This window comes from Pygoscelis adeliae, unplaced genomic scaffold (assembly GCF_000699105.1).
Source record: "Pygoscelis adeliae isolate BGI_AS28 unplaced genomic scaffold, ASM69910v1 Scaffold347, whole genome shotgun sequence".
Taxonomy (NCBI): domain Eukaryota; kingdom Metazoa; phylum Chordata; class Aves; order Sphenisciformes; family Spheniscidae; genus Pygoscelis; species Pygoscelis adeliae.
In genome coordinates, this window is record NW_008825158.1 from 38,685 (window position 1) to 44,684 (window position 6,000).

General features: G+C 37.2%; 1 protein-coding gene across 1 annotated transcript in view; it reads right to left on the minus strand.

Annotated features, from left to right (window-relative positions):
• Positions 1–5,273, minus strand: part of ULK2 (unc-51 like autophagy activating kinase 2) — a 39,450-nt gene extending 34,177 nt beyond the window's left edge. The window contains exons 1-2 of the mRNA XM_009328625.1: positions 4,953–5,273; positions 3,681–3,722 (exon numbers count right to left, since the gene is read on the minus strand). The gene's annotated coding sequence lies outside the window, so the exon portion shown is untranslated. The remainder of the gene's footprint in view (positions 1–3,680; positions 3,723–4,952) is intronic.
• Between the last annotated feature and the right edge of the window lie 727 nt (positions 5,274–6,000).

Here is a 6,000-nt window from a genome sequence, read left to right on the forward strand (position 1 = left end):
GACTGTCTGATCTTCTTTTGCAGAATAAATGACATCCCACAGCAACACCATGGGAAAAGAGCTGCATTCTTATACCATTTTAGAGATTCAAGAGTTTTTTTATTCTTGAAAGAAAGAATACCAAACTCTTGCCCAAGAAGGTAAGTAAAAAATGTCTCAGCAGGTTATGTTTTGATATACATCTATTATATTCTCAGGGTTTTTTTAAGCATTGCACTTAATGAAAAATTAATTTCATATTTAGATATGAGCTGCATATGCTTATTTTTCAGGGCCCTACTACTGCAAAACATTCGCCTCCCACAGACAGAGAGTTCATATTTAAGTATCTCCACAAACACCTTCAGTCTTAGAACCACCGGTCTCCACGCCCCGCTGTGTGCCGATCCCCGGCCTTCTGAGATGGCACAAACAACAACGGTATGCTCTGCTTGCATAAAATGCTTAACTGCCGATCAAACCTGCCAGTGTTGCATGTAACCACCTTAGGGAAGTCAAGTGCAATTATCGTGCTGGCACCAGAACAAAAGATTTTTATGCCGACCAACGCACATACAACATTAACGGCACACCAATTCATTCGGGTGTGTCTCCAGATGAATGGGCATTTCTAGTAATTTAACTCAGTGGACCCTATACATACTAAGTAACATATCAAAATGGTGTTCACAGGAGCTGAAGCAACTGTAGAAGGTTTTAAAATGTTCATATACTATCAGCAGAATGGCTCATAAGTTCTCTCTGGATCTAATTAAAACCTTAATGGTGTATGTACCTTTATTACACTGACTTGTGTGACCGGTCACAGATCATGCAACAGAACACAACCATAAATGAACAGAGATGAAAGAGAAAGAATCTACCTCCTGTGAAAACAATTCCAAATGAAGCCTTTTGCAGTACGTCAAATAACAACTACCCTTTCATTCTCAAACTTAAAAGATATATTCCAAATTGCTATGCAGGGATATAGCTTTAATCTCAAAGTACGGCCATTAAGTACAAATAATTTCATTTAATATTATGAGATGTAAAAACATTTATTCTTCATTGCAATTAATTTACACTTTTTTTCACTTAGTTTTGCCATTGACATTGCACACCATCTTTTCTATCTGAAAACTCGGTACAAGAATCAGTTCTTGGATTATTCAGCTAAACGGTCTGCCAGACAGTCCATCTGAAACATGAGCATTTTCTTATTTCAAACTGTCTAAGGTTAAGAAAAACTTCAGACCAACAGAACTATAAAAATAAAACAAACTCCCAGTCACACTGAGAACTTCCTACTGTGACACAGACTCCACTGGCTCCAGCACTGAGGGAAAAAAAAATAGCTTCTGTAACTTAAAAATTGCTTGAAATCCTAAAGTCTTATCTGCTGTACTATATCGCTATGTTCATGATACTATGGCAAACAAGGGCAGTACATGCTAGAACATGAAATGCTAAAGAAAATTGGTAGGTGTAACAGCCTACTAGACATGTGAATGCCTTGCATAGTGTTCGTTCTTGCTGGGTTATAAATTAATGTAATCATACAAGTTAATGATGTATAATATTTCACAAACATAGCCCTGTGCAGAAAGGGAAAAGCTTATTTGTGCAAGTGTCACATTCTTTAGACCATATTTTGCAAAGCAATTTCTTCTATAGAAGTAGCATCATACTGCCAAGCTTTATATTTGCCATGAATGTATTTGAAATATATCCATGGTATGAGACACAGGCTTTCCCTTCTCTTTGCTTTAACTGTTCGTATTATTTAAATGCAATAGTCAGTGACAAGCAGGAACACCCCCTTCTCAAATGGAGCATACACGACTGATCATTCAAGAAGTCCTGTCACTCTAAGGGCACCCTTTTCTGTGGCAGAACAGAAAAGCATAAAAGTTGTATTTTTAAATAACCTTTAGGTAATGGAACCATAGACAAGTGTACAGCTCTGTCCTCTCTTCCCTTGTGGATGTTCTGTGCATAAATCAAAAGAAGCAACAGCCTCTCCAAGGCTTAGAAAATACACAACGTTAAATCATCAAAATACACATCTAGTCAACTACCCCTCAGGTTGAGCTGCAAAGCTTAGTAAGTAATCTTCACATATAAACAACTGTAAATGATAAATCTGAAATTCAGCTGCTTACTCACACACCGACGCCCTCAGTCAACAATTCCAGTTTCTTTTAAAATGTCTGGATATACTAAATTTAGGATGCTGAGAGATTATTTCCACTTAGCAATACTCAGGAAAGCCTGGTCTCTTCAAGAAGCACAAGAGAGTATACTTTCCCTCTCAGAGCAGCTAATATCATTCAAAACGCAGAGTTCTGAAGTCAAGACCCAGGAGGGAACAGAGTCTATACATCCAAATGGGAAGTTCTGATGCATAGTCTGTTACTACATGAACGCCATCGCTTTGTACCAAAGTCAACAGAAATTAGTACATGTCCTGTAGCGCTACACAGAGTAAAACCTGAGCCTGCCTAGCGTATACCCTGTGAACACAGATTTCTATAGCTACACAGATACACATCTACATGTAAGCTGAAAACCTTTTAGGATGCAAACCTGTAAAGACAGAACACGCTGAAGAACGTCAAAATGTCTACTTTGCATTGTTTTACCTATGCGATGCCTACGGGTGGTTCTTAATAATTTTTTCATAAATGTAACCCTGTATTTAAGATTAGAATTGAGCCCAGGAGATAAATGTATAGTTCTTATCCAAGCAGAACAAATGGCTGCATAACCTACATCACATCATATTTAGCTTGACTCAACACTTGCAGGCCTTAGGATACAAAAAATGTACTTCCTATTAAGTAGAATACACTAGACTAGATAGGCTAGAAAACTAACTCCTTCACCTTGTCAGGCAGAATCCCGGGAATAAAAAGAGGAAGACAAGTTGAAGCAATTTAATACTTATTTCTCCTACTTGAAAAGACCCAAATGTCTGCTTGGCTTTTATACTTTATCCTATCCTTTTGAACACAGGCAACAACAACATATACATGTGTGATCATGGTCTTCTGCTTCCTTCAGTTCTTCCTCACCGTGACACGGGGCTATACAATACATTTCTTTGTTTCAGAGACCTCAAAGACGCTGCTCCTTTTCTACAACAGAGTATTTTAAGTTATGTTGACTTCTTAATGTCACTTGCTTCATCCATTCAGATCAACTCCTACTAGTACATTTTCCTTCAGGTGTATTCAGCCGTTATCCACGAACACCCACTTTCCAATTAAATTATAGGGCCAAGGAAACAAGGCTAATTCAGGAAAATAGTTACTGCCACCGACAGAGCTCCCAGCCCAGCCAGCTGATGCTTTTTCTCTGGAGACAGGACCAGACTACACAAACAGCTTCTGCAGAGGTTCTCGGGCTACCACTTGCCCCTGCTGCCTGGAAGTAAACCATATTCCTCACCGCTTTCTACCCCAACTGGGCATCCTGCTTATTAAAAAGAGCTGATACAAAATAAGTGCATAGTGTGTTGAAGATGAGAGAACTCCCCTGCTGCTGCTAGGGAACTGGATCTCTCTTTCTAAATGCCAAACTGATTATAGCAACAAAATATACAGCCATTCAAAATTTTCTACTCAGTATACATATATATGCATTATATTTTCATAAATAAATTTTAATGAAAAAAAAGGCATCAAAATATATATTACCTGGACATCATAGAGAGCTACAATGTTCTCATGCTGAAGTTCCTATAAAACAAAATATTTGTATTATGGAAACAGCCTGTTGTTGTCATTATTTTAAATTTAACATGCCAGGTGATAATCAAAGAGAACCAAATTTTACAAAGAAAGGTAGTATCTTTTTTAGACCATCTGATGGAATTTGGAGGAAATCCCAGCTATTTTGACAATATTTACAGGAATAGGAAATTAGGCGATATCTTCAGAGGTCATAAAAACATTTGGTTCCAGAATTTATTTTTTATGTCTTGTTACAGAAAGTACTACAGCACAAGATCCTTTAATGAGCACTGAAAACTGACTAAATTTAATTTTATAGTCTTACACAATTTCTTCCTTAGCAGAGTAACCAACTACACTATTTTAAAGTCAACCTTACCATTTTACAAGAAAATGGAAATCAAACACCAAATAACACCAAATAAAACTCACAGAACAACTCATGCAATTATTTTTAACTGCTCAAAAAAGCATCTGTTTTTGCTAAGTACTTCCAGCACACTAATACAGGACACCAACACTACAATTTCTGGTATATAATAAATATACTAGAATATAATATGCATATATTAGTATATAAAATAGTGATGTATCTCAAGAAGCTTGGGAACATGGAAAGAAAGCAGCACTAATTATTACTGCAAAGCTATGTAAAATGAGATGCAGTGAAGTTCAGAGAGCAGACAACGCTAAGAGACCATCCAAGGAGGCATTTCTGTAAAATAGCACTGAAAAACTAAATGATGCTCGGTTTTATTTCCTTCGTTAGAGCCACACTACACATCCTAAGTCAATTAACACAACTCAGAAGGAGGAAGACTGCTTCAGGAATCAAATTCAGCATGTTGATTTTAGCTTTCAAGGCATCTTTACCCTCACCTATGACTTTTGTTGTTGTATGCACTGCTTGGGAAAGGTGCCATATTAGCCATCCTGAAGGACAAAGTTTTCTATATGTGCAACAAAGCACAGAGACTGGTTCTACAACAATTTTCCACTTTTAACTGCAAAAGCATGCCCATAACCTGTTCTGAGACCATTTCCAGAACTAAAGAAGTATCTTTTTCTTTTTTTTCTTCATCTTTTTAGTTCTGGATTTCTCCTGGAACTAACAAAGAAACAAAAGGCAGAATAGCAATTACTGTGATACTACCCGTGACCCAGGATTAACTAGGTCAAAAGTCTCTTTTCCTTTTCAAGTAAAGCAGCTTTAAAAATCACTGCAAATTAACATACCTTTAAGATTTTTATTTCTTTTCCAAGTAGGATTTGTGACTTCGACAAGTTCTTTTTGTTAATACTCTTTATGGCTACTTCCCAATCAGTTTTCTGGAAACAAACAAACAAACAAGTATTGTCAGTTTTATATTTTTTTTAAACTTTATCTACTAACAACTAGCTAGTAAAGCACTGGATAAAACGTTGTGAGATCACCCCTACTCTACCCACCAGTGATTACTACATCACATGACACCATCAAGAACTATTTCATTCCACAATAGTTCAGACAGCTATTAAAATCCAGCTGCAACTACACTGCATTTTCATGGATTCAAAAGCATTTTAAAAAAAAAAGTAAGCAATCATATCCCATTTATTTCTTGGTAGTGGTGCTATGTATCTGCTTTTTAGTCCTCTCTCAATGATCAAGTTACTTTTACTCTCCTTAAAGGACTTCCCATTTTCAGCCTTACACTCTACAGCTGAAAATTGCACAAGAAAACATCTGGGGTTTTTAAGTAAACATATATTGTCTATTTATATATTATCTAAAAATAAATTGCCTATTTATTTGGAAGGTGGGAGCATCTCCATTGGCCTTTAAAGTTTGTTTTCCTTTCTCCCCCCCCTTTTTTTTTAAACGTAAAAATCACTGCACTGTGCCTCTCCAAGTTGTGAGTACTACCCTAATGCTCCAAAAGGATAAAACCGAAGAGCTGTTTTCTGGAAAGCAGAGCATTTAAGGCACCAACACCAGAATAAACTCTCACAGCACCAAGAAACCATAACGTAACTATGAATATCCGTGGTGATTAGCAAGCCATACCAGGAAACCAGACACCTCTGAATTTAAGAAATCTTCAGCCAATCCCAAAGGAGACAATTTTCCATTAGATCCCTCGTTATCCAGCGAGATAAACATGACCCTCCTGACAAACAAAGGGCTCAGCCTCCCATACAGCTGCAACTCTCCACTCGCCGTTATGTTAGGGAGCTACCAAACAGCAGAGAGGAGAGGTGGGAACGCAGATAGGTTGTTGGTTTTTTAGGGGAGGGAAAAAAA